General features: G+C 38.8%; 1 protein-coding gene across 5 annotated transcripts in view; it reads right to left on the bottom strand.

The window, feature by feature from the left end:
* HECW2 (HECT, C2 and WW domain containing E3 ubiquitin protein ligase 2) overlaps positions 1 to 26,442 on the bottom strand; it is a 373,452-nt gene that overhangs the window by 149,052 nt on the left and 197,958 nt on the right. The window contains exon 1 of one of the 5 annotated variants that reach the window (XM_070581719.1): positions 5,443 to 5,873. The exons of the other annotated variants lie outside the window; for them this stretch is intronic. The gene's annotated coding sequence lies outside the window, so the exon portion shown is untranslated. Of the gene's footprint in view, positions 1 to 5,442; positions 5,874 to 26,442 lie in introns of those variants that run through there. 5 annotated transcript variants of the gene reach the window in all.

Here is a 26,442-nt window from a genome sequence, read left to right on the forward strand (position 1 = left end):
TGAACATAGAATTAAAAGGTTAACATCTAATTAAGTTTGTATGTCTTTTCTCCTGCTAATCTGTCTTTTGACAGTCTGATTTGCAGGTCCAGTAGGTGAACCTACAAGGGAAAACAAAAGTCTTTTTTGTCCTTTACAATGTCCTCAAAGGAGTGGTCAGGCTTCTGCCTCAGGGTCCATTTGTCTGGAACATTCCCCACATATATCCTTATGGCTCAATCCACTCCTTCAATTTTTTTCTTTTTAGCTTGCACATCACCTTCTCAATGAAATCTCTCCTGACTGCTCCATTTAAAACTGCAGCTCCTCCTCCCTGGATTATCTTGGTCTGCTCTCTGTCTTTTCCGAAACCCTATCACCAACTAACATACCATATCATCTACTAATACTTCTCATATATTGTCTATCTTTCTCTCCAGAATATAAACTCCAAGAGGTCAAGGACTTTGTCTGTTCTGTTCACTGATGTATCTCAAGTGACTAGAACAATATCTGGCACATAGTGGGTGCTCAGATTTGGTTGAATGAATGATGTCTTGATATCTTCTTTTGATTATGATGATATAGTGTCAACTGAATATTAGTATTAGAGTGTTAAAATACACAAAAGAGAAATAAAATCCTCACCAAGAGATCTCCATCTTTTTCAGAATAGAGAAAAACAAGGACAACATTGCAAATTCCATGGTAAGCTTTATTAGACTAATTTAACAAGATCAGTTTATTTAAATTCACAGTCTTTGTAACATGAATTTCTAACTAACTTAATTTAACCACACTGCTGTGCTGAGTGGACATTCAATTTTGTTTATATCTTACAGTTGGTCACACCAATGCACAAAAAGATGAACTGGCTTACCTAAGATCGCATGGCCAGTTTCAAGTAAAGGCCTTTGAAACATCTTAAACAAGTTCTTTCTTGACAAAGACTTTCAGAGAACTTCTAAATTGTTTTACTTTTTCCCCAACTGGATGTTTACTTATATAAAATATAGGAAGCAAATTCTTTGATAATACCTCAAATGGAAAAATCACTAAAGGCTCACTTATATCAAACAAGAAGTCTATATTTTATTTGGTGGTTGTACAAATTTATCATAAATATCATTGTGAAACCAGAACACGCAATTTATAGTAGTTTTATCTAATTTTATGATTAAAATATCAGCAAGAATTAGGTGCTCTTTGTAAAATTTGAGGCTTAAAAATTTCCAAAGTCTCTCTGAAGTACACATTGCAGTCGGTACCTAATTTTCGCCATGACAGTTTGCATGGGTATTTCCTCAGCAATGACGCTTTACGCAGAGAATATAAGCCCAGGTTCTTTTAAAGGGTCAAGTATGGCCAGCATTTGGAAACTTGGTAAACACCTTTGCATAAGATCTAACATTAGGCCCTTCAGGAATATTCTATAAAACGACACTAGATGCCTCAATCCATTCCATGTACCAAGGCTGACAGGTTAGAACAAGACTTTCTATTGCTAAATAACTTTCAGGAGAAAGAGTAGAGTAAAAAATCTTTTTCTAGGGTCCATAATTTGGGGCACGGTGACGACAGGCTGATGAGAGTTAGAAGGAACAGTGAAGGCCTAAAGATAGAAAGAAAAGCAATATAGAAGTGTCGGGGAAAAGGAAGTTTATTGAAAATTTAATTCAACGAATATTTTTTGAGCATCCACCATCTGTCAGACAATATTCTAAGTACAAGAGTTCCAGGGGGAATAAGAGAGTCAAAGGTCCTGTCCTTGTGGAGATTTTGGCCCAGTGGGAAAATGATCAATAAGCAGATACAGGGGCCGGCCTGGTGGCGCAGCAGTTAAGTGCGCATGTTCCGCTTTGGCAGCCTGGGGTTCACTGGTTCAGATCCCGGGTGTGGACATGGCACCACTTGGCAAGCCATGCTGTGGCAGGCGTCCCACATATAAAGTGGAGGAAGATGAGCATGGATGTTAGCTCAGGGCCAGTCTTCCTCAGCAAAAAGAGGAGGATTAGCTCAGGGCTATTCTTCCTCAAAAAAAAAAAAAAAGCAGATACAAAATAATGCCTATGTCAGATGGTACAGTAGATAGAATGTACTGGCAGGTAGTGATAACATGGCTTGAACAGAGACAGCAGGGGAGGTGGGGAGAGAGGCTGGTGGAAGAGTACTGTTATACGCAGGTTAGTTAGGAAAACATTTCAACAGGGACCTGAATGAAATGAGAGCGTTTTCCACAGAGAGATTTGGGAAGAGGGAAAAAACAAAAATGCAAAGACCCTGAGTCAGGAACGAGCCCACGGCGTTCCGCGGAACACCAGACTGATGCGGCCAGAGCAGAGCAAGCGAGGCAGAGAGCTGGAGAGCGGAGATCAGAGAGAAGGCAGCACCAGCTTGTAGACATAACGACAACAACAACACCATGGCGCCTTCTCCGGGCCAGGCGCTGTTCTACTGCTCTGCCTTTATTAACTCATTGAAACCGCTAACAATCCTTTGGGGTACTATTATCAGATTTTTAACAATGGGAAACTAAAAGTTAGGAAATTTGTCCTAGATCCTGAAACTAGTATGTGCAGAGTGAACCCAGCCTGCCCTGCTCCAGAGGCCACGCTCCTCGACATCACACCACCCTTTCCATGCAGACCACAGTGAAGAGTTTGGATTCCACTCTGAGGGTGATGGGAAGTCACGGGAGGATTTTCAGCAGGGAAGTGACATGATCTACATTTTTTTAAAAAACAATCGTTCTGGCTGCTGTGTGCAGAGTGGACTGTACAAGGACAAGAGACGACGGCTCACGATGGTTCGCGCCTAGGCCCAGCACCAAGCGTGGCAGCACAATCTAAATGTGACCCTCCTCCCGTCTCCATCGTTCCTGCGTAGACAGAGCTGCAGTAACTATAAACATCCACCCTCAGTGCAAAAGGCCATGAACCAATACCAGACTCTTCGGTACAATGACCCTGTGGGGTGACTCATCCACTGCTAAGCCGCGGCCAAGTCCAACCACCATCCTGCAGTTTCACTAAGTTCACCATACTCTTCCCCTCCCTCTCTTTATTCAAACAATTCCTGAAAGTCCAACTTTCCCACACTCAACCTTGATCAGTCAAAATATAAAGCTCCAATTCTCCATCACTTAGTAACTCAATAAAACCTTAGTGCAACATGCTTAATAGATCACTGGCGATTAGTCCACATGGACCCTCTATGCACCAACAGAAGTATGCTGTACGTTTTTAGGTACATAGCATTTACTGCAGGTGCAATAAAAGTAATACACCGCTTGATAATGACGCTGCCAGGCTGTGGCTGCTAGGTGACGGTAAGATCCTAGAACTTAGAGAAATGGTGGGCCTGAGTTTAAATGATAACAGCACCTAGCTCAGGAAGCTGTGAGGAGTACCTGAGTGCAGTATGGGAACCTGGCACGTATCAGGAGCTCAACGTGTGAGTTTTTCAAATTTTCCAATCCATTTCATCCTTCTTTCAAAGGGTGCTATTTTTTTAAAATACTACCCAAAAGCACAATTCCTCAGCTTCATTTCCTTAGTTTTTACTTTTTAAATTTATTTCTTTTAAATAAATTTATTTTATTTTAATTTCTATAAATAGACATAAATTAAAACAAAACCATGCTTATTTATATGTTTTCGGAGACTCGATGGATGCCAAATGACTAGGCAGCACAAGGACAGCCCAGACGCACAGTAATGGTACGTTATGCAGTCACACACGGAGCACAGACTCTCACAGAGCATCTCAGTGCTGCCCAGTTCTTGGATGCAAGCTCAATCAAGGCTTCAAACGCTGTCAATGAGCTGTGAGCCTGGCTCAATAAAGGACCAGGCGGAGGCGCCCTCATCTCCCCACACAACGAAACCAGGACTCTGAACACAGCGTGTAACTTGGGAATCTGCCGTGGCGCTGTATGTGTAAAAAGTCCTCAGGAACGACAACGAGGTTTTGATTATACATCCCTCTTTCTTTCCACTAATTATTTTTTTAAAAATACCACGCATACACTAAGCTCTCAACTCAGAGATAATTCCTTTTAATACTAAGTGAAATTTAAAAGCAACCTCTAGATCCTTCAGGATGTTACTTTTACTGCACCTAATAGCTGATGACTTCGAGAACTGTACCATCATTATAAAAAATAATGTTTAGCACAAAAGCATCCTTTGGTTAGGGGTAAATTACTCCTTTGATCTTAATGAGCTCATACAATAAGCATCAGGAACCATTAACAGCTAACTTTATTTAAAGAAGGAGGTTATCCTTATTGAAGTGAACCAGATACTCGTTGGCACTACTCCAAACTAGGTCTGAAAATATTAACTAGACGTGTGTGGGAGCAAGTTCTCTGGAACTTTCATTGCTACTGATCTTAAAAATTAATTTTGTAGAAGTGGCTGCTCCCTGTGGGTCCCTCTCCAAAACGGCGTACTCAGAAGATGAATGACCTTCCTCGAGATTAGACTGCTCCCCCGAATCTTTACTAAATCATCACCTTAATTTTCATTAAACTCAGCATTTATCAACGTTTCTTAATGAGGGTGCTACTGTCATTCTAGAAAATAATTCTTTGTGAGGCCTGTCCAGTGCATTGTAGGAATGCTAGCATCCCTGGCTTTCAGGCACTAAATGGCGGTTGCACCCTAAACGACAATAAAAAATAACATGCCCACATCCCTTGAGAACGACCGACTGGCATCTTATAGCCAAAAAGCAGAAATTTTCACTGGAAAAAATTAATTTGTAAAGAATTAGGATAGAACTGAAATTTTGCTCTGGATTCCTCCTGGTTTTTAAACAATTAAAGCATATTTTGAAGGCCTATAATACACTGGGTCAGTTTGTCGCTGTTGCCACAAGAAAATCTTAAAACACATGGTTTCATTCTCAAGTTAAAGTTTTGTTTGAAGATTGCTGCTCAATCGACAGTGTCTAGAATGTGGCCATCTATGAATACTTGTCCGTGTAAATGTTACATCACAAGTCAATCTGCTGTAACACCTCATTCATGAGATAAGAGCTTTAAAATCTATCAAAAAACATTACTCCAGAGGCAGATCACCTGTCACGAAATCTATTTAGACTCAATCTAATGCCATTTCAAAAGCATTCTTGTAGGCAGACCCAGTACTTACTATCGCAGTAAACTAAGTCATTTAAAACCAGTGGAATCCAGAAATTCACGGGGAGGGGACTGCATATTTATTTGTAAAAGTTTTACATGCTTTAATCCAGCATTGATCTCCGATGTCGAGTTATCAAGTGACTAAATGTGATAAACACACCATATACTTCGGTAATAATTGGACCTAACCAAACTGGGAGCGGACAGCACTTAAGAACTTTCCAAAGAGAAAGGTATGGACAACTGTAAATCTCAAACAGCTGGACACAGAAATCAGGTGACTCTAATCCATTTCACAGAACTTTCTAATACCTTACCTCATATAATCCCCAAGAGTTTCCCTCTGCCTTTGCCACAGTAGAATCCATTTTTTCAAATCAGATTTAGGAAGCAGCAAGAAGAAATACGTTTCATTCTCCTTAAAATCCTGTACCTGGCCTACCACTTGGCACTTTCATTCACAAGAGTGGCCAGAACTGAAGTCGAGGCGGGTCTGGAGTCCTATCGTGGCTTTGAGAGCTCTGCAGGTCCACTTCACTGATGCGCCTGCTTCTCTGCCTCTTGCCCAAAAGTTCTAGAAGTGAAATACTAAGAGGGATTCAAGCAGGCCTCCAGCAGGAGACTGCTGTCCCGCTAAGAACGACACTGCGAGCCACTCAGTCTTTCATCAAGCCTTATCACCATTCAGGCTTCCTAAGTGAAAAACATAACGGATTAGTGTCCCTTTGGCTGAGGCAGCTGTGGACACACCCCTGCAAAGGGTACAGGATGCAATCGCCCCATCCTCCCCTCAGCTTCCTTCCTCTGCTTTTCCACGGGAGAATTCCAAAGAATGAGTTACGTGTACACACACACGCACATACACACACACACACACACACACACTCTCTCTCTCTCTCTCTCTTTCTCTCTCATACACAGTGGGCTTGTGTCAACAAGCTGACTGCTATCACAGAGAGGAGAGCTTTCTGTCTGATTTACTCAGAATACAGGGACCACTATCCCCACACTCCAATTTACTATCACCATTACTCAGATACAGATAGGCTTACCGCACATCCTAACTAAGCCAGAATGGAATTTGTGGACTTGTGATTTCAACTGTAAAAAAGGAGTAAAACTTTTTCAAACAGCATACAGCTTTAATGAAAATCCAAAAATGTGGCTATCACTCCAGAAGTTATTTTCAGACCTCACTTCTAATGCAACAATAGACACAATCATCAATCTTGCTGTGCTCTTGTCTTCTGCTGGGAAGGGTTGGGGTGGGCTGCATCGGCAATGCAGATGCATTGTTCTTTAATGGAGAAAGGGGCCTCCTGAAGCTGTTGGCCCAGCCTAGGCAGTAGTTGCAATTATTAAGTGCTGGTTGAATGGGTGAATGCAACTAAAGGTGGCAAGATCATCTCCTTCCAGCAAACTTCCAGGAAAGCAAGACGAAATGTCCTCATTTGTCATGTGCTTTTGCTGTGAACTGAGGCTGACTGGATTTAAGCTCCACACTACATTTGATGGCTGCAATTTCCTCCCTACTGTTTCCTTAAGCCGACATACTTTGCCATGAAGTTTCAGGGGGCCACAGAGCTTTGGGCTGATTCTTGAACAGACTGAGTGGACACGGTAAGCCGGGCACTCCAGAATCACCAACACAGGGCCCAGGCCTCTTCTGGACATGCAAACCCGGCCCAAACTTAGAACAAATCACTGTCAATTTTCAGGTGTGTCCCAGCAAACAATAACAACAGCAAGCATGTACAGACTGCTTACTATGTACCAGGGACACATCATACAGGCTTTCAAAATCGTCTCTAATGAATGCCACTGTGCTCTAAGGCTGAAGTCAATACTGTTATTAGGCCCATGTCACAGGTGAGGAAACTGAGGCTCACAGAGAAGAAGTAACAACAGCCAGGATTTAAAGTCAGATCTGAATGACACCCAAGCCCAAGCTCTTTTACAACACACTGCCTCTCAAATAACTCTCCTGGATATGCCAACCACCGCACTAGTTTGCAGGTGACCAACGGGTCCACAGTAGGCTCAGTCACCATTAAATTAGGAAAAATAAATTTAGAAAGGATGAATTCATTTCCTCTTATTGGCATCAAAGGTGATTACAGCCTATGAACAACAGACTTCTCAACAATGTCAGCATCTCTGTTTTCATCCCCAGTCAAAGAAAGTATATAATCTTGAACTCTTAACTACTTCCTAGTTATGGACCAATAGGCTGTCTATGGGGCTGAAGAGAAGCTCATGCGTTCTGCTCATCGTGCAATCTTACCGCCACTCACTCCTGGGTCTCTGGATCCCACCTGATGCTCCCATCACTCTGGCCCTCCAAGCCATGATCCTTCGCCTCCCAAACATTGCAACATTTGCCAGATAGACCACTTTAGCTGAACTCTAGGTTCTGGTCCACTCATGTGTTACCGATGTCCACATATGACAAATAGGCTCTTTTCTTATGTAAAGGAAACCTACTTTTCCACAGCACAAGCCATCGTCATGATGGAACTAGATTTCCAAGTTGATCACAAAAAAAACTTACAGCGTAGAACAAGGGAGGTTAAATGAATGTTGGAGCTTAGACTTAAGGCCATCACATACATGTACCCTATCACAGAGATGGGATTTCTTAAACACAAGGAATTCAGCCAGTACCTCTTTAATCACAGTAAACTATTGTATTGAGAAGGTACAGTCAGAAGACCATGGTGTCAGACCTCAAATTTACAAACGCTATTGCTTTCTCCAAACCACATCCCTGTGTGAAGAAAGACCCCCAAAAACCACAACAACAAATAAAATGGGGAAGCACATTAACACTAACTTTGCATCCATCTAACACTGTAGCGTTTTCACTTACTATGATATCATATGGTTCCAGGCATGGGGGATATAGTTGGGAAAAAGACAAACATAGCCCCAGCTCTTTCTTGCAGAGCTTTGGTTTTAGAGAAAGAGAGAAACATTAAATCACAAATATAAAATGAATTCTTTAATTATGATTATGATACATGCTACAATGGAAAAAGAAAAGGCTATAAGGAACAGATGAGCTGCCGACACGACTTGGGCCAGAAAATCAGAGAATCAGTGTGCAAACTAAGCTCTGAAGGATGATTAGGAATTGAGTAGACAGGGGAGGGGAGAGGAAAGAGAGATCATTCCAGATAGCAGCGCTGTGGAGAGGCCCACTGGTGGGGAGCAGCATGCATGGCACTTTCAAGGAGTGACTAGAGCACTGAGGGTGAGGGATACAGGTGGCCAGTGAAGGAGAAAAGCCTAGAAATTGTAACCATCAGCGTATAGGGAGAGAAAGGGAAGGTTAAGAATAAGGGAATAGAAATTGTCCCTTTTCCCCATCTCCATAAGATGTCCTTCTGAAAGCCAATTGGTTATGACAGTTGTCAACATTCAAAGTTATCGATCTAGCAAGGATGCTCATGGGTGGAACTGTGCTTTGTGAACACTGAATGGATTAATCATAGAAAATTAAAGACATCACTTAACTAAAGTAGCTTATTCCCAAAAGCTCACAGAATATTTATTAACAGTAAAGCAGAGAAGAGCAAAGACACAGTTCTCAGATTACAATACAAATTGACAATGGAAAAATTCAGTCGTGTCTCCTCCATGTATCTTTATGCTGGCACCAAAAACACAAAACAGAATCAAGGTTAGCACATCAGGAAGGAACAACCCTTTTCCTGAAAAGCACATTATGAATTTCCTTTGTGTTTACGCATTTTGCATGCCTCTGAGTCTGACATCACTCATATGCATTATTTAAGTCTTGCAGCAAGTGTCTGCCTATCTGCTGCAGTTTTTATTGGAGGCTTTTTTTTCTGACATTGCTCATACAGCAGCCAGATGAATGCATGTCTCATGATCACTCTGTTTTCCGATTACTAAAATCTTCCAACGGAAATACATATCAGTTTGTGTATAAATCAGAAAACTTATAAATATGTTCATAAACGAGACAGCTGATAAAAGATGAAGAGTAGGATCTCAAATCTGAACCCAGGTTGACACACGCACATGAAATATGTGGTTTTAAAATTTACCTTAGAATTTCTAAAGTGGGAGACAATCAAATTCAATACAAATAATAATGGCTCTCACCTGTTATCTATTAAGAATTCACTACGTGCCAGGTACTATACGTGTGTATACACACTCCCTCATTTAATCCTCAGAATAACTGTCTGGGACAGTCTTTACAATCCCCACTTCACAAAATAAGAAAACTGAGAGAGAGCCTGAATAATTTACTCATACAAGATCACACAGCAAGAAACTAGCTGAACTTCAAATCTGGGGTCTGATGATGTCAAAACTTATCCACACATTTCCCACTGTTACACAACGTCCCCAAGAATGACTAACCACCATTCATCATGTGCCAAGGACTGTGCTCGGTATTTCAGACTCACTGAATGATAGAATTCTCACAGCAATTCTGAGAGCCATTACTATGCCCAAGATGAGGAAACTGAGCTCAGAGAGGCCTAGTAACGTGATCAAGGGCAAACAATGGAAGGTTGACAGCTGCAGAGGAAGATTTTCCAGGAGGCTGCACAATTTCACGACAGCAACATTTTTGTGGTACTCTGAGTTCAGTACAAGCAGGTATGGGCAGACTTTCTTAGAGTTTCACAGTTTTATCTGGGAAATTATCCTTATGCTTTGGAAGAAAAGTCCCCAAAGGACTGATTTTCTCATCTTAGGTGGATGAGGAAATCCATTTAAGAATGTCCATGCAAGGCAAAATATTAGGATTGCGATCCATTGCTTTCATAAACATGAAATGACCTTCACTTTTCTATTTCCAACAGACAGATATGTGCAAGCAGATGTAATGCATCCAAAACTCTGAGAGGCATACACAAATAAGAATAAATGTGGTTCTTTTCCTTTCAGTAATTTCCACTACAGTATTAAGACTGAGCTATAGCGGTGTCTCCTTTATTTGATTGAGATGTATCTTGAAGCTCTAAGGATATATTTTTCCTTATGAGTGAATTTTGTATTCATATCGAAGAACATTATATTTTTCCTTACTGATGAACTTTCTATTACTCCTATGTTAATGTAAAGACAAGTATTTTTAAATAAAATATTAAAGCAGTTTATATACAATCCCATTTCCCTCATTCAATGCATAATGATTGTTTAATTGCATGGTTAATGGGTTCCGCAGCTACATTATTTATTATTTCAAATAAAATCATATTATTGTAAAGCAGGGTGAACTTAAGAATAGATTTTTGGCACGTAAAACCCTGCAAATAAAATGAAACCAATAGAGAAGTATATATATAAAATTATTTTATTTGTGTATGTGTGTTCTTTGCTCCTGTCTGTAAAATGAGAACACTGCCTTTTTCCAATAATGCTTTGCATAGGGCTGAGACAGCAACGAACTCAATAATATACCTTGGAGATTCCTTTGAAAGCACACATGGAGAGACTCCACTACATTCACATCAGGGAACATTTTCAGAATCTGCATTTATAATTTACCACCACGTATGATACAGAATCAAATAATCACATAGATTCCCAAATCCAGAAAGAATAGTTCTCAAATTTCATTGTGTAGTAGAATCATCTGGGGCTCATGCTTAAAATTCAGACTCCGCAGAGAAAACCACAGAAATTCTGATTCAGTAGGTATAGGACGAGTCTCAGAAGTCCGCATTTTTAAGCAAGTACCCCGGCTAATTCTGATACAGGTGGTCCCTGAACCACACTTTAAGAGACACTGGTCTACAGTCTCAAAATCTAATAAACTATATGTTAATGTACACGTATATGTGAACGTCACATTTGACTTTGCAAATACGTTTTACTAGAAAACTCAAAAAAAGACATGCATCTTTGTACCTTTGCGGTGTCCCCTACCCTAACAATTCTCATGATGAATACGTTCGATCCTTTTGAAAAGAAGAAAAAAAGAGTACAGTAGGAAGGCAAGCAAGTACAGGGAAGATGAAGACAGGATGGGACACTAACATGAGGAAACACATTTCGTCTGTATTCAAGTCTCAAACACTGCTCCCCAAAATACATACCATGGCCAGTGCCGGACCACAAACCGGCTGGCAATGATCTGAGATATGTATGGAAATTAAGCCTAAGCCTTTAGAAACTTTTGCAGAAATCTGTCAGAGTCATTTTAAGTCTGTTTAATCCAGCAGTAAAAATGTGGGCTAATATTTTGTAGATCTTGTTTTATTCTATATCATTCTTCTAATGGTTTATTTTTGTTCTGCTTTACAAAAAGCTCAGTGTCTCGGGGGCTGGCCCCGTGGCCGAGTGGTTAAGTTCGCGCGCTCCGCTGCAGGCGGCCCAGTGTTTCGTTGGTTCGAATCCTGGGCGCGGACATGGCACTGCTCATCAAACCACGCTGAGGCAGCATCCCACATGCCACAACTAGAAGGACCCACAATAAAGAATATACAACTATGTACCGGGGGGCTTTAGGGGGGAAAAAAAATAAAATCTTTAAAAAAAAAAAAAAAGCTCAGTGTCTCTGATGGAACTGAATGATCATAGGTAACCTGAGAAGCATTGGTAGACTCTAGATAGAAGAATGCAGCCATCTTGGCCAGTCCAGTGAGCCTCCTGGCCCAGGATCTGACACAAAAGTGGCTTTCTATGCTATCATCTCAAAAGTTCAGGGGCCGGAAAGGATTTACTGAATGAACGTCTGAATGAACATCCTTAACTTCTCATAACAACTCACTCTGAATCTGTCAGCAATACACCACTCTTTGTTTTTTGTGAATTGACTTTTTCTTAGCTTGCACCACCTCTAAGAATAACATTTTAGTAAAATTTCCTAACAGTTTACTTTCAACAGCATAAAGCAGCACTTGTTTTACTTATTAGAAATGTATATTTTTCAACTTTCAAAGAGACCCTTGAGCTTTAATATTTGAGGATTCTGTGATGAACTTCATGACTTTAAGGTATAGACACCCTATCTGTGAATCTTTGCTGACGTGAAATTATTGTTTCGGGCTGTTCTCAAAAAGCAGGTCTTTTAATGGCCTTGGTCATCTTATGTGGGGTTCCTGTCAGCTATCTAACGATTTTACTGATGTTTGCCAATGACAACAGTAGGAAGAAGCACAAAGCATCAATATATTCTTCCAAGCATGAATGCATGGGACACAGATCTCATTTTGCAGTTTTCTTGCCTCCTAGAAACTTTGAATAATAATTCTCTCCCTTGTTGAAGACCTGCATCCTAAATAGTATTCAAGTTCAATTCTAGACATATTCCTACAATTCCTGCTTCGGGTCGATATAACCCTTGGTGACATCCTGCAGTTGCTACTTCTGCTCTACGAGTGTTGCCAAGAATAACTTGTCCCATTCCAAGGAAAACACAGTGTTTATAAAAGGTGTAGGATGGTGACCCTGGGAGCATGGATCAGTACACACAGCAGACAAAGTCACTATCACAGCAACTGTACTCTTAGTTGCCAAGATCTCTAGCCAGGAAGAATGAAAAATGAGGATTTTTCCCCCCTAAATAACTGCATCCCTTTTTTTAAAAGAGAATAAAGTCAACCTTTAAATATGCAAGTTTGTTCTGTGATGCTCAAAAGGTATAAATCATGCACTAAATTTGTTCATTATATTTTCTTAACATTTTAAAATCCATTGTAAGACATTTTCTCATTTAGTTAATTATGTAAGAACTCTCTGACAGCTTATGGGCAGTACAGAATAACACTGGTTCTGCAGCCTAAATGGACATCTATTAGCTGTGCAACTTTGACCAAATGATGAACCTTTCTAAACTTTAGTTCCCTCATCGAGAAAACAGGGATGATAACAATGCACAACCAGCACACTTTTGAGAGGATTGCAAAGGTACCCAAAGCAAGCAGACAGGGCCTGGTGCAGAGTATTTACTCATTGTCGGTAAACTCTCAGACATCAGTGTTGTCATTATTCTCAACAGAGAAGACTCTACATCACTGAAATATCTGGAGAAGTTTTCAGAATTTTATTTCTGTGACATATACTTATACTAAGCAGAGAGTGACAGTCCGCCAGGAAGGCAGCTGGCTAGATGGACCGACCTCTGGAGTCATCCCGATCTGGGTTATCTGATATGATTAAATGGGGCTCTAATTCAGTACTTTTATTAAAATTCAAGTGACATCTTTGGAGAAAAAGAATTGCCTTTAACTCCAGGAATTACAATTTTATGTTAATTCTTTTTACGGCACTACATACATTTGTTTCAGTGATCACTTCAGGAAAGGTTAAGTGGAGCAGATAAAAGTAAGATCACAAGACATCTTTGTAAAAGCAGATGGCGTTCATCCAAACTGCCTTTCCTGGAACAGACTGTAACAACTGGGCTCCCTCCGCCCTTCCCTACCCAGCTATATTTAAGGGTCTGTAAGCATTTCCACTACAAACTGCCTTCATCAGGATTTGTAATTTTACCTTCTAATGTCTTCGAGTTTATTTATAAACATCTCCTCCAAACTTAAAAAAAGCTATTGTTTCTCAAATTTAAAAACTTCCTTCAGTAAAGGAAAATGGCATAAAACGAAAAAAAACCAGAAACACCAGAAAAGTGAGGATTACTTTACACATGAAAAAAAAATTATCTGCCATGGCTTCATAAGCAAAATAAGATGCATGTTCAAGAAACATGTACCACCAAAGATTATATAAATTCAGTGGTCATTGTGTCATGATCTGGAATAATTAGAAACTATATGTGTCCAAAAAAATTAATAGGTAAACCATGGCACAGCCATTTTATAGGATATCATGTAGCCATCACATGATGTTCCCAAATAATTTTTAATGACATGGGAAATGTTCATGATACAATACATGGAAAAACATACTACAGAGTTATATGAGCTTAACTGAGTTTAAAAATATATAGTATAATATTTACAAAAATAAAATTGTAAAAGGAATATGCCAAAATGTTCATGGTAATTATTATGTGGCAAGAAAACTTAAGTGTTCTTTATATTCTTCATGTTTTCCAACTTGTCTATAATGAACTTGCATTACTTTAATAATCAGAAAAGAGAGGCTTCAATTGGCTAAGTGTGATGAGAAAGACAGAAACAGTAATACAGAAAAAAATGAAGTTTGGCATCTTTTTCCTACCTTTCTACAGCCTCTGTATTTCCCTTGTGAATCTATCTTTAACCATCAGCTATTCTGACATTTGAAAATATTACTTATATTGTGGATTTATGAAGTACTCATTCATAAGGAATTTTTATTCATCAAATGGAGTTGTCAAAAAAAGTGACCTTGTAGCTAACCACATATTATGAATAACCCACGTCTCAAGACACTAAAAAACACAAGTATCATCCATCATAAAGGCACCTCCAGGGGACAAAACAGAGATTCAAAACAGAGATTCAGGATACATCTGGAAAGGGAACAGTAAAAAAAAAAGTTTGAAGCAAAAGACGTCACATGAAAACTGGTTTGAATCTGACTGAGTTTAAAATTGTATTCAAAATTTCAAGTACTCAACAGTCATGAACCCAAAGAGACCTGCTCCAAATGGAATTATCACATCAATTTAAATCAAACGTAATTATTGAAAGATCAGGGCCCCGGCTCTCTCAGGGTCTAACTCCTACTGGAAACACAAGCGCGTACACATACACACGTAGAGAAAAATCATAGTACAATTAACCATCATAAACATTCATGACCACAGATATCATTTCCAGTTTCTCTTTAAAGAAACTTGATAGATTCTACTAGAAAAACAATTTTTACTTTTTCATTAAGACAACATTTTTTAAAACTTATATGTCCATCATGTATCAGCTACTATGCAAAGTACTTTCATATATGCTCTTTTTTTTCAATCTTGTCCTCATACACCAATGTTAGACAGTCTGGTCCAATTGGATATACTGTCATATCCAATCCCCTCTGTCAGTCTGTGTTCTAAGATAAGAACAGAGAAGATATTTTATTAATCTTCATATTCCTAACAATGATCCAATGCTGGGAAACATCCAAAACGTGTTTTTGATTAAATGAATAAGAACTGACTCTCTATCTTGGTTTTCATTTCCCTTCAACATCATGGATGTGAAGTACTTCATAACTTCAGTAAGTCTCCAAGTTTATGTATTTAGGAGCAATGGTTAAAACAAAAATTTGAAGAGACGCTAAGAGCAGAACAAACACAAAGCCACATTTAAATAATCTCATTATACTGACAAGTAAAAAAGAATCTGATAACAAAACATAAAATAGTTTTTCATTCTTCAGCAGAAAAGCAGAAAAGAATTACAAACTACAAAGACTACTCTTTGAAGATGTTGCAATTTCATAAACAGGCCAAGGAAGTTTTAATAACATTACTCCCTAAATCAAATGGAAACCAAGCTGGTTGAAGCTGCACTCTAGCTAGTGCCAAGGCAAAGCAGCTGGGACGTGAGGAGATGCACCAGTGAGTAAATTCTCAGAATCCTGAGGAAAGAGACGGACAGTCTCAAATATACCCTAAGAGGCAAATCATATTACGGTCACATAATTCTTCATGTGCTAAGGGTATCTACTTGGAAGAATTGTATTCTTGCTTGAAGGTTCTAAAAATTATCTTGGTGTAGATTTTCCTGAAACGTCCTCAGAATACTTAACGCACAAACGAGGCAAAGCTTCCGTTTTACAAATTGACCATGCAGTAACAATGGTTACATCTGAAAGGGCTTAAAATAAGCTTTTCTTCCTATTTCTTGCTAGCAGATTAAATCAATACTGCTAAATTAAAAGCAGAAAATGTGGACCAAACAAATAAAATATAAAAGAGAAAAAAAGAAAGAAAATCAAGAAGTATATTTTTTCTTGGCACAACTTTATTCTGATGCATTTTCAAATAGCATTTTTATAATTTTTTGTAAAAACAAGTTCATTGCTAATTCTGTATTCAGATTACTTTTCCACTCATGACTCTGAGAGAAACAAAGTCACAAATGCCTCCCCTCTGGCCTTGTTTTTGGGTTGTGGGTCAATGAGACTGCCATAAGCATAGTACAGCAGTTAAGAGCCCAAGCTCAGGAGTCAGATTGCTGGGTTGAAATCTAGATCTTGCCTTGTCATCTTTCTGTCATTTTGGCCAAGTCACTTTAGCTCCCATTGCATAGGGTCAAGATAGTATTTATAGTGACATAGTGTGCTACACACACAAGAACACATACACACACAATTTGCTTTTATTTACGAAAAAAACCAAGGGGATGATAAAGAAGCAGCTACCACAAATGGTTAGCTGCAAAGAGAATGAAGGTTCAGGGTGGAGAGATCAAGGATAAAATATAAAACCGCTTTTAAAACACCTTCCTATATAGTTTTTCCATTGGCCCAAATGGTACAATTTGAGTATTACAAAAAATCTGCAACTCATTAAAACACAATTTTTTTTAAGCACAGAACTTCATAATGATATTAAAGTATACACAGCAACTCACCAAAAAGAAGCAAACCTCTTTGGTCACAAGTGGTAATAACTAGGCCACCAATGCTCAAGTACTCTGAAAATAAATTATCAACGAAAATTAAAGAATTAAGCATTTATCTTGTCTTTACAGTATAAATTGTATTTCAGAGTAACCAAAGAGTCATAGCTGATGAGGGGAAGTGCTTTTTACACAAGAATTCCAGGAAACAAACGTGGAAGGAATGAGAGAATTAAAAAATTCACAATTTTTCAACACCTAAGAAAATAACATAACTGAAAACATTACCTAAAAAATTAATGGGAAACTTTACAATGAGCCTAACTTATATTAGGCTATCACAATCTGTACCCATGGATCAATGAACATCAAAAAAAGTGGGACACTACCAGGAAGCAAACAACAAATCCAGAATATGGGACATTCTACAGGATAACTGATAAAGTTGTTAAGTGTCACCAAGAAAAAGAAAAAGGAGAAAAGATAGTGAAAGAAACCAGACACAAAATAAAATATTCTATATGATTCTTTTTTACAGTACAAAAGAGGCAAAACTAACCTGTAGTTTTAGAAGTCAACCCTTAGGCAGATTGTGACTGGAGGCAAACATGAGGAGGGCTTCTGGAGTGATGAGAGCGTTCTACATCTCAGTCTAGGTGGTAGTTATAAGAGTGTGTGCATATGTAAAAATTCACCATGCTGTACATTTAAGATTAAAGCACCTTAAGGACTTTCCAAAGTATGTGCTATTCCTCAGCAAACACAGTGTGAGCGGCATGACTATGTGTGGTGTGGTGTTAGAAGTCAGGACAACAGTTGCCTTTAGGAGTGTGATTGGGAAAGGCAGGAGAGGACCTCCAGAGTGCTGGAGATGTTTCGTTCCTTGATCTGAGCACTCTTACTATAAATATGCTCACTTTGAGACCATTAATTAAGCTGTAAACTTAGGGTTACTTTTCAGTATGTATGTAATTCTCCAATTTGAAAAAGTGAAGGCTAGAGGTACTACACTATATTAAAGGGGACATAATAAATAGTTTGCTGGATTTTGTTTGAAGCAAATCAACTGGTTTTTGAGAAACAATACAATTTTAATATTGGATAATTCTTCTGTATTGTATTAAGGGTAAAAAGGCATTGTATTTCTATAAGAAAATGTCCTGGGACTGGCCCCGTGGCATAGTGGTTAAGGTAGGTGTGCTCTGCTTTGGTGGCCCGGGTTTGCGGGTTCAGATGCCAGGCATTGACCCACACATTCATCAGCCATGCTGTGGTGGCGACCCACATATAAAGTGGAGGAGGACTGGCACAGATGTTATCTCAGGGCTAATCTTCCTCAAGCAAAAAAAAAAGAGGAGATTGGCAAAAGATGTTAACTCAGGGCTAATCTTCCTCAGCACAAAAAAGAAAATGTCCCTATTTATTAGAAGTTTATGGGGGTGAAACAGTTGTCATGAGAGGCCACTGAAGTCTATGCTCAGATAGCTTAGTGGTCAGACAACAGTTTAACAGAGATTTCTTTAAATGCCTTGAACCAATAAGTCTCCCAGCCTTTGCTAATAGACTCTGTGTGTATGACGGATCACACTTTCAACATTCTGGCAGCTTACAATTCTACCTTGGCCTTCACTTCCTGCTTGCCCAGAGCCTCAAGGTTGGCTAGATAAGAGAAATGAGGGCCTTTTCACATTCTTCCTGAGCATCACACAGCCCTGCATAAAATGTGTGGCCTCCTAGATTCCCAGGAATATATCAAAGTTTTTCAAAGCCCCTATGGACAAGTCATTCTCCATTTTTTCCTTTTACCATTTTTTGCTCAGCCCTTTGTGTGCCCCAAGCAGTATCGTCACCTCAGGCAGCTGTGATGCTAAATAATTGCCATTGATTGTTTTTGACAAATGTCCTGGAGATAGGGCTGTTTGCACTGAGTAAGCTCTGAACTAGGTCATATAAAGGGAGGCCCTGTGAATGGGGCTTCCCCAGAGAACTGCCAGACATGTCAAGTTGTGACAATTCTCTAAGGATGAGGCTTTTAGGGGAGCTGGAAATCCATTCTGCCCCTTTTAGCAGCTGTTAAGCTGTTGGTTCTCTTAGCTACCATGGTCACAAGGCTATTGGTTTTCAAAGCTACTGTGGAGCTGGGCAGAGGGGGATAGAAATAAGGTAAGTTAAAACACCACAGATCCAAAGCCTGCTGTTCTAATTGAGACTCAACCTGTTCCCCGAATAAACGTTCCTCTTGTAAGCCTTTGGTTGATTTCCAGAATTCTGAAAAAGCTGATTTTGAAAATCTTCTCCAGTGTTCTCATTGCTTTTTAGAGAAGCAGACTTTTGGAGGTCCTAACGCTACTATTTAGAAGTGCTTCTCCTCATAGTCGTCTCCTGAAGATCGGATTAGGGGTTTTTCTATTGAACTTCTCAGTTCCACCAGCTGCCACTTTCAACAAGCACAGTTGCTTAAAGCATGATCCTCAGTGAAGTCAAAAGTCTTTTACGACACTGTTCTGTGACTACAAACTTGACTGATAACCTCACATGGTTATCATGTCACTGACTCTAAAGATCAGTTCAGCACAAAGTCATCCCTCCTATTGGAAAAGCAATTAAGTACAACACGCCGTACTGACCATGTGGGCTACGACGGCAGTTTCTATTAAGGTTGTATCATCATTTCATAAGGCTTTGTCACCTTGATTGTTAACAACTTATAAACCAGCATAGCAAAATAAAGTAAAATAAATGCCCATACAAAAGTCTCACTAAAAATGAATCAAAAGTGGAATTTTCAAGCTGGTCACTGGTTTCTCATAGTGTAAGGGATTATAAAGGGGCAGGTTTTAGTCTATTAGTAAGTAGAAAATGTTTCTAAAATCATAATAAATAAAAGCAGAGGAGAAGTTCTCGGAAGTCAGGAAGCAGACACTTACCTCCTATCAGGAGGGCAGAATTTCCCAGAAACCAGACCCAGTTGAGGTTGGAAGGGTCATTAGTGAGGCAACATCCTTATGCTAAGGCTCTCTGTGGACCATGATTTGGAAGCTTAGTGTGATATAAAGAAGTGAGCTTTCCTAAACTGCCAGGAAGTGTACCATCTAATGCAAGGCATGGCTGATAGTTTTTTAACCAGCTCAAATTGAAATAAAATTAAATATAATATTAAACAAAACCAAACAATAAAGTCCCTTAAAAGTTAAGATTAAATAGAAGCAAATGGGGCTGGCCCCGTGGCCGAGTGGTTAAGTTCGCGCACTCCGCTTCGGTGGTCCAGGGTTTTGCCGGTTCAGATCCTGGGCGCAGACATGGCACCACTCATCAAGCCATGCTGAGGCAGCATGCCACAGGCCACAACTAGAAGGACCCACAACTAAAAATATACAACTATGTACCGGGGTTCTTTGGGGAGAAAAAAGAAAAATAAAATCTTAAAAAAAAAAAAGGAAGCAAATGGATGAACCACAATATTCCCATTTATGGTTAGCAGCAATCTTGCTTTATAACCTTAAAAAGCCCTTCTTAGCCTCAAGTTCTTGGATCCTTAAAGGTGGACTTTTGAGGATGGTGAAATCCATGAAATGGCAGGCAGACTTTGTTGTGTATGTATATATTTCATTTTTTTCTGTAGAGAGGGCCCATAGCATTCATCACATTCCCAAAGGACTACCTATATGTGCCATAAAAGTAATTACATCACAAACTGCACCCAGAAGCATATTAAAAGGATAATATACCATGATCAAGTGGGATTCATCCCAGGAATGCAAAGGTGGTTTAACACACAAAAATCAACCACTGTAATCATCACAGAAACAGAATGAAGGGAGGGGCGGGGGGACATGATCATCTCAATTGATGCAGACAAAAACATTTGAAACAATGCAACACCCTTATGATAAAAATCCTTAACAAACTAGGAATAGAAGGGCATTTAAGAAAAACCCACAACTAACATCACACTCAATGGTGAAAGACGGAAAGCCTTCTCCCTAAGGTCAGGAATAAGACAGAGATGTTCACTTTTGCCACTTCCGTTTTTTTCAGCATTGTACTGGAAGTTTTAGCCAGAGCAATCAGGCAAGAAAGAGCAAGAAAAGGCATCCAAATTGAAAAAGAAGTAAAACTATCTCTATTCACAGATGACATGATCTCATACAGAAAATTCTCAAGAATCCACAAAAATCTATGAGAGCTAATAAATGAATTCAGCAAAGTTGCAGAATGCAAAAATCAGTTGTATTTCTACACACTAGAAATAAACACCCCAAAAGGAAATTACGAAAGCAATTCCATTTATAATAGTACCCAAACGAATAAAATTTTTAGGAATAAATTTAACCAGGCAGGTGAATGATTTGTACACTGAAATCTGTAAAACATTGCTGAAAGAAATTAAAGAAGACCTAAGTAAATGGAAAGACATCCTGTGTTCATGGATTGAAAACTTAATATTTTTAAGATATCAATACTAAGCAATCTACAGATTCAACGCAACCCCTATCAAAATTCCAATGGCCTTCTTTTGAAGAAATAGAAAAGGCGACTGTCAAATTTATTTGGAATTGCAAGGGGCCCCAAATAGCCAAAACAATCTTGAAAAAGAACAAAGTTAGAGAGCTCATATTTCCTGATTAGAAAACTTACTACAAAATTACAGCAATCAAAAGAGTGTGGTAGTGGCACAGGATAGACATACAGACCAATAGAACAGAATTGAGAGTACAGAAATAAGCCAATACATTCATGGTCAACTGATCTTCAATAAGAGTGCCAAGACTTTCCAATGGGGAAAGAAGAGTCTCTTCAACAAATGGTTTTGGCATAATTGGATTTCCATATGCAAAAGAATGAAGTCAGAACACTACCTCACACCATATATACAAAAATTAACTCAAACATGGATCAACGACATAAATGTAAGAGCAAAAAATATGAAACTCTTAGAAGAAAACATAGGAGTAAATCCTCATGACCTTGGATTTGGGAAGAGAATCTTAGTTATGGCAACAAAAGCACAAGCAACAAAGGAAAAAAATAGTAAGTTGAACTTCATCAAAATTAAAAACTTTTGTGCTTCAAAGGACCATCAAGCAAGGGAAAAGACAACCTACAGAATGAGAGAAAATAACTGCAAATCGCATATATGTTAAGAGTCCAGTATCCAGAATATATAAAGAACTCTTACAATTCAACTACAAAAAGACAAACAATCCAATTTAAAAAATGGGCCAAAGACTTGAACAGACATTTCTCCAGAGAAGACATATAATTGGCCAAGAAGCACATGAAAAGATGCTCAACATCATTAGTCATTAGGAAAATGCAAACCAAAACCACAGTGAGATCACTTCACACCTACGAGGAAGACTATAAAAATAACAAGTGTTGACAAGGACGTGGAGACATTGGCCCTCACACATTAGTGGTGGGAATGTAAAATGGTGAATTTGCTGTGGAAAAGTTTGGAGGTTCCTCAAAAAGTTAAATAAAGAAATACCATAAGACTGAGCAATTTCACATATAGGTGTACATATCCAAAGAATTGAAAACAGGTATTCAAACAAATAATTGTATATGAATGCTCATAGTAGCATTATTCGCAGAAGCCCAAACGTTGAAATAACCCAAATATCCATCAACAGATGAACAAATAAAGAAAATGTGGTATATATATATATATACAATGGAATATCATTCAGTCATAAAAAGAAATGAAGTATTGATACATGCCATGTGGAGGAACCTCAAAAACATTATCCTAAGTGAAAGAAGCCACATACAAAAGGTCATATATTGTATGATTTCATTTATATAAAATATCCAGACTAGGTAAGTCACAGAGACAGAGAGTAAAGTGGTGGTCGCTATGGACTGGGGGTAGGGGTATTGGGAAGTGACGGCTTAATGGATATGGAGTTTCTCTTAGGGCGATGAAAATATTTTGGAGTCTGATATAGGCGGTGGTTGTGAAAAATTATAACTGTATTAAATGCCACTGAACCGTACACTTTAAAATGGTTAATTTATGCTATGTGAATTTTACCTCACTTGAAAAAAGAATAATTGCAGTGATTATATATATATATATATATGTATATATACATATATATTCATTATAGCTTTATTTGTTTATAGTAGGAGAAGATTGGAGAAAATGTTAATCTCCATCAGGCATGCCAGTTAATAAATTATGGTACACTTCAACAATAAAATAGTATGCAAACATATAAGAATGGGACTCTTTCTACGTGCTGACATGGAAAAATCTGAAAAATATATTAAGTGAAGCAATCAAGGTACAGAAGAAGGTATATATTTTGCTACTTTTTATACAAAAAGAGGGGAAACAAAAAATATATATATTTGCATTTACTTATAAAAACTACATATACATATAAACTCTGAAAAACAAACCTGAAACTAATAAGTACTGTTACCTGTCAGAGGGAAAGAGAGAAATTTGGAAATGCAGGAGAGGTTGAAAGGAGACTTTTCAGTCTATTCCTTTTTGCATTTAAAAAAGTTTTGAGCCATACAACAATATCACTTAAATCAAAAAAGATCTTTGTAACACGGGTATTCAAATATGACAAAAGACTCAATATTAAAATTACCTTAACACAACTATTTTTAAATAAAATTAGAATCTAGAGAGGGGTCCAAATTTTACAAATCACTGTAGTCAAGAGAAAGTTGATGAAGCCCAGAAAGGATACAGTGAGAGTCTGTACAAGGTGATGGGGAATTGTGTTCTCCATCTGGTAGTAGGAGACGCTCCACTTTGCCTTCCTTATTTATAAATGGCCTGGCTTTAAAACATATCTAAGCAACTGACTCCAGAGGAAACCGCACTTCCGTCTTGCTTCACAGTGAAGGTTCTAAACCAGGGTAGTTGAGATGATCACACTGTACTTTAAAGATGTAATTGGTTTCAATATTAGTAAGAATTATATTGGAGATGGCAGCAGGACTACAAAAAATTTTTATTTTATTCTTTCTATTTCCTGTATTTTCCACGTTTTTCACTGAGCTTAACTTTCATGATCAAGGATAAAACTCTATTTTTTACAAGACACTTGATTCTGGTGGCCGTATGGAGGATGAAGGGCAGCGGGAAGAGACTGGCGGCAGGAACACTAGTCAGAAGTGGGCTCCAAAGGTAGGGGACAGATCAGAGCCAGTGGGGGGGGAAAGAGATAAGCTGAAGAGGTAAACTAACCAGGCCAATTGGGTGGACGTGATAAAGAAAAATTTAACAGTAAGTCTGAAATCTCTGATTTGCCACCAGTAACATAGAGAAAAGAAGAGGTGAATGGGTTACAGGACAGAGGATGTGGTCAAGTTCGGTGTGGGCATAATGAGCTTGAGGAGTCTGGGGCCTATCCAGATAAAGATGTCAAGTCAACACTGGAAATACAATAATGGCACCCAGAAACAATCAGGATTGGAGATTTAAGTGTATGGGTGTTAACCGAAGTCATGGGAATGGATGAAATTGCTCAGAGAGGTCCAAGAAATTGAGAAGAAAATGACATAAGAGAAAAGGCTGGGGTACACCAATATTTAAAGTGGAACAAGAGACGGGGAAGCACAAAGCAGAAACAAATATAGGCAAATAACTAGGAGAGAAAGGCCTTATGTGAGCCAAAAGACATGCGTTTTCAAAAAAGAAAGCACAAGATCAACAGCATCAAAGCCTGAAAGATTCGAGGATAAGGCCTGAAGAATGCCCACTGCATTTAGCAATGATGAGGTCCCTAGTGACCTTCGTAGGGGCAGTGACAGTCAAATGTTGGAGCTGGAAGTTAGACTGAGGTGAGCTCAGGAGTAAAAAGGAAGGTGAACATTTCAACTAATAAAACTAAATCGTTCTATGGTGAACTTTCACACTGCATGTACACCACTCATTTCAAATCTTTAATAAGTGAAAAGGGAAACTATATTTTCTTTTACTTCATGGCAAAAAAGTTAAGCAGTTTAGCATAGTGGTTAAATATATTCCCTGTGTTCAAACCCTACTCTATCAATTATTACCGGTATGACTTTGGACAAATAATTTAATACCTCTGGGCTCCATATTCCTCATCTTTTTTTGCTGAGGAAGATTCACCCTGAGCTAACATCCACTGTCAATCCTCCTCTTTTCTTGCTTGAAGATTAGCCCTGAGCTAACATCTGTGCCAGTCTTCCTCTATTTTGTATGTGGGACATTGCCACAGAATGGCTAGTGAGTGGAGTAGGTCTGTGCCTGGGATCGAAACCCACAAACCCGGGCTGCCAAAGCGGAGCACACGGAACTTTAATCACTCAGCCATGGGGCCAGGCTCCATATTCCTCATCTTTAAAATGGGAATGGGAATTGTACAACTTCCACAGGTTGTTGAGGATTAGATGAGGTAATGCGTGCAAAGCAATTAACTTGGTGTTGCTCACTCTACATTCAGATGTTCTTTTTCCTAATTCTATCTGTGCAAACCCAGAAAGAAATGAAATCTGGATCTCCCCAACTGAAGGTCTGATTATTTAAAGCAACAATCTCATCCAGGACTGCTCATTAAGCTCACTCATTCACTTGACAATGAACATGCACTGTGCATGGCCTTCCATGGCCAAATACATGCTGGATACCAGGAACACCAAAATGATGAAGGTTTGGTCCCATCTCTCACAGGCCAGAGGAGGCAATGGCTACATTAAAAAAAATCACAACGTGGCAAGTCACATAACAGAAGTGTTATTAAAAGGGTTACTTATAAGGGTTGTAGGGAAGCAGACAAGAGAATAAAAATTTATAAGTATTTACACAGTGAAATCATGAAAACACTTGTGATACCCCTCCCTAGTACTTTTTACAGTCCTTATTACAATGTCCTGAGTAAAATTTAAAAAAAAAAAGCTATGCTGCCAGTTGACTCATTTCTTTTGCATGCCTCATAAAATATTAGTCACTTGTCCTGAACACCTGTGTTTAATCTATTTTATTCTTCTCCGCATTTCTCAATAACTTCATGACATTACAATAAATCTCCTGAGTCACCTCCTGCATGGTTTCTTTCCTGTATCCCACAGGCAATACATCACAATGTAATCTCATTAAGATGTAAAAGCTTTCTCTGCCTTACAAACAACAGCCCATTTACTTAATCAGAATATTAAAGCTATAGTTACTTAATGAAAAGTACTCAATAAACCACTGAAAATGGGAATATTAAAATAAATCTTTTATAATGGCCTCATTAGAGAGAAATTTCGTCCTGTAAAACACCTTCCCAAGTCATCTCTCTCTACTAACAGCCTGTAATCTGATGCCATAACTGCTACAAAAACAGGGCTCTGCTCACTGAGGTAGGACTCGAGACTGAGGCTGCAGGTTTTAGAAGCCCATTTTTGTGATCTGGTGCTAGTTCTTTAACTTCTCTGGAACTCCAGTGAAAGAGGACTGAATATATCTGTTCAGTCTAGTCAAAGTTGTGGAAGAGAACATACAAGGACGCTTTTACCAAAGTGCTCTTCAAACTGTCAAGTGCAATACTAACGCAGAGTATTTTATTGGAATGTAACTTAGCTGGATTAAAATAACTGCTGTATGAGATGAGTTCTGTTCTCTTAATTAGTTATTTCAACTAGTCCAAAGGAAACTAACCGGATAGATAGAAGCCTATCTATAAATATCTATTAAATATACTTCATCTAATGTAAAATGCCTCACTGAATGTCAAAAATGTCAGGACAGTGCAGAGCTGTGTATCCTGAACTTCTTTGTACCAAGATATACAATGTGCCACCTCCACTCCCATCCTCAAAACTGTTGGGAAAGAAGAAATGTAGGCT

Source organism: Equus przewalskii, chromosome 17, assembly GCF_037783145.1.
Source record: "Equus przewalskii isolate Varuska chromosome 17, EquPr2, whole genome shotgun sequence".
Classification (NCBI taxonomy): Eukaryota; Metazoa; Chordata; class Mammalia; order Perissodactyla; family Equidae; genus Equus; species Equus przewalskii.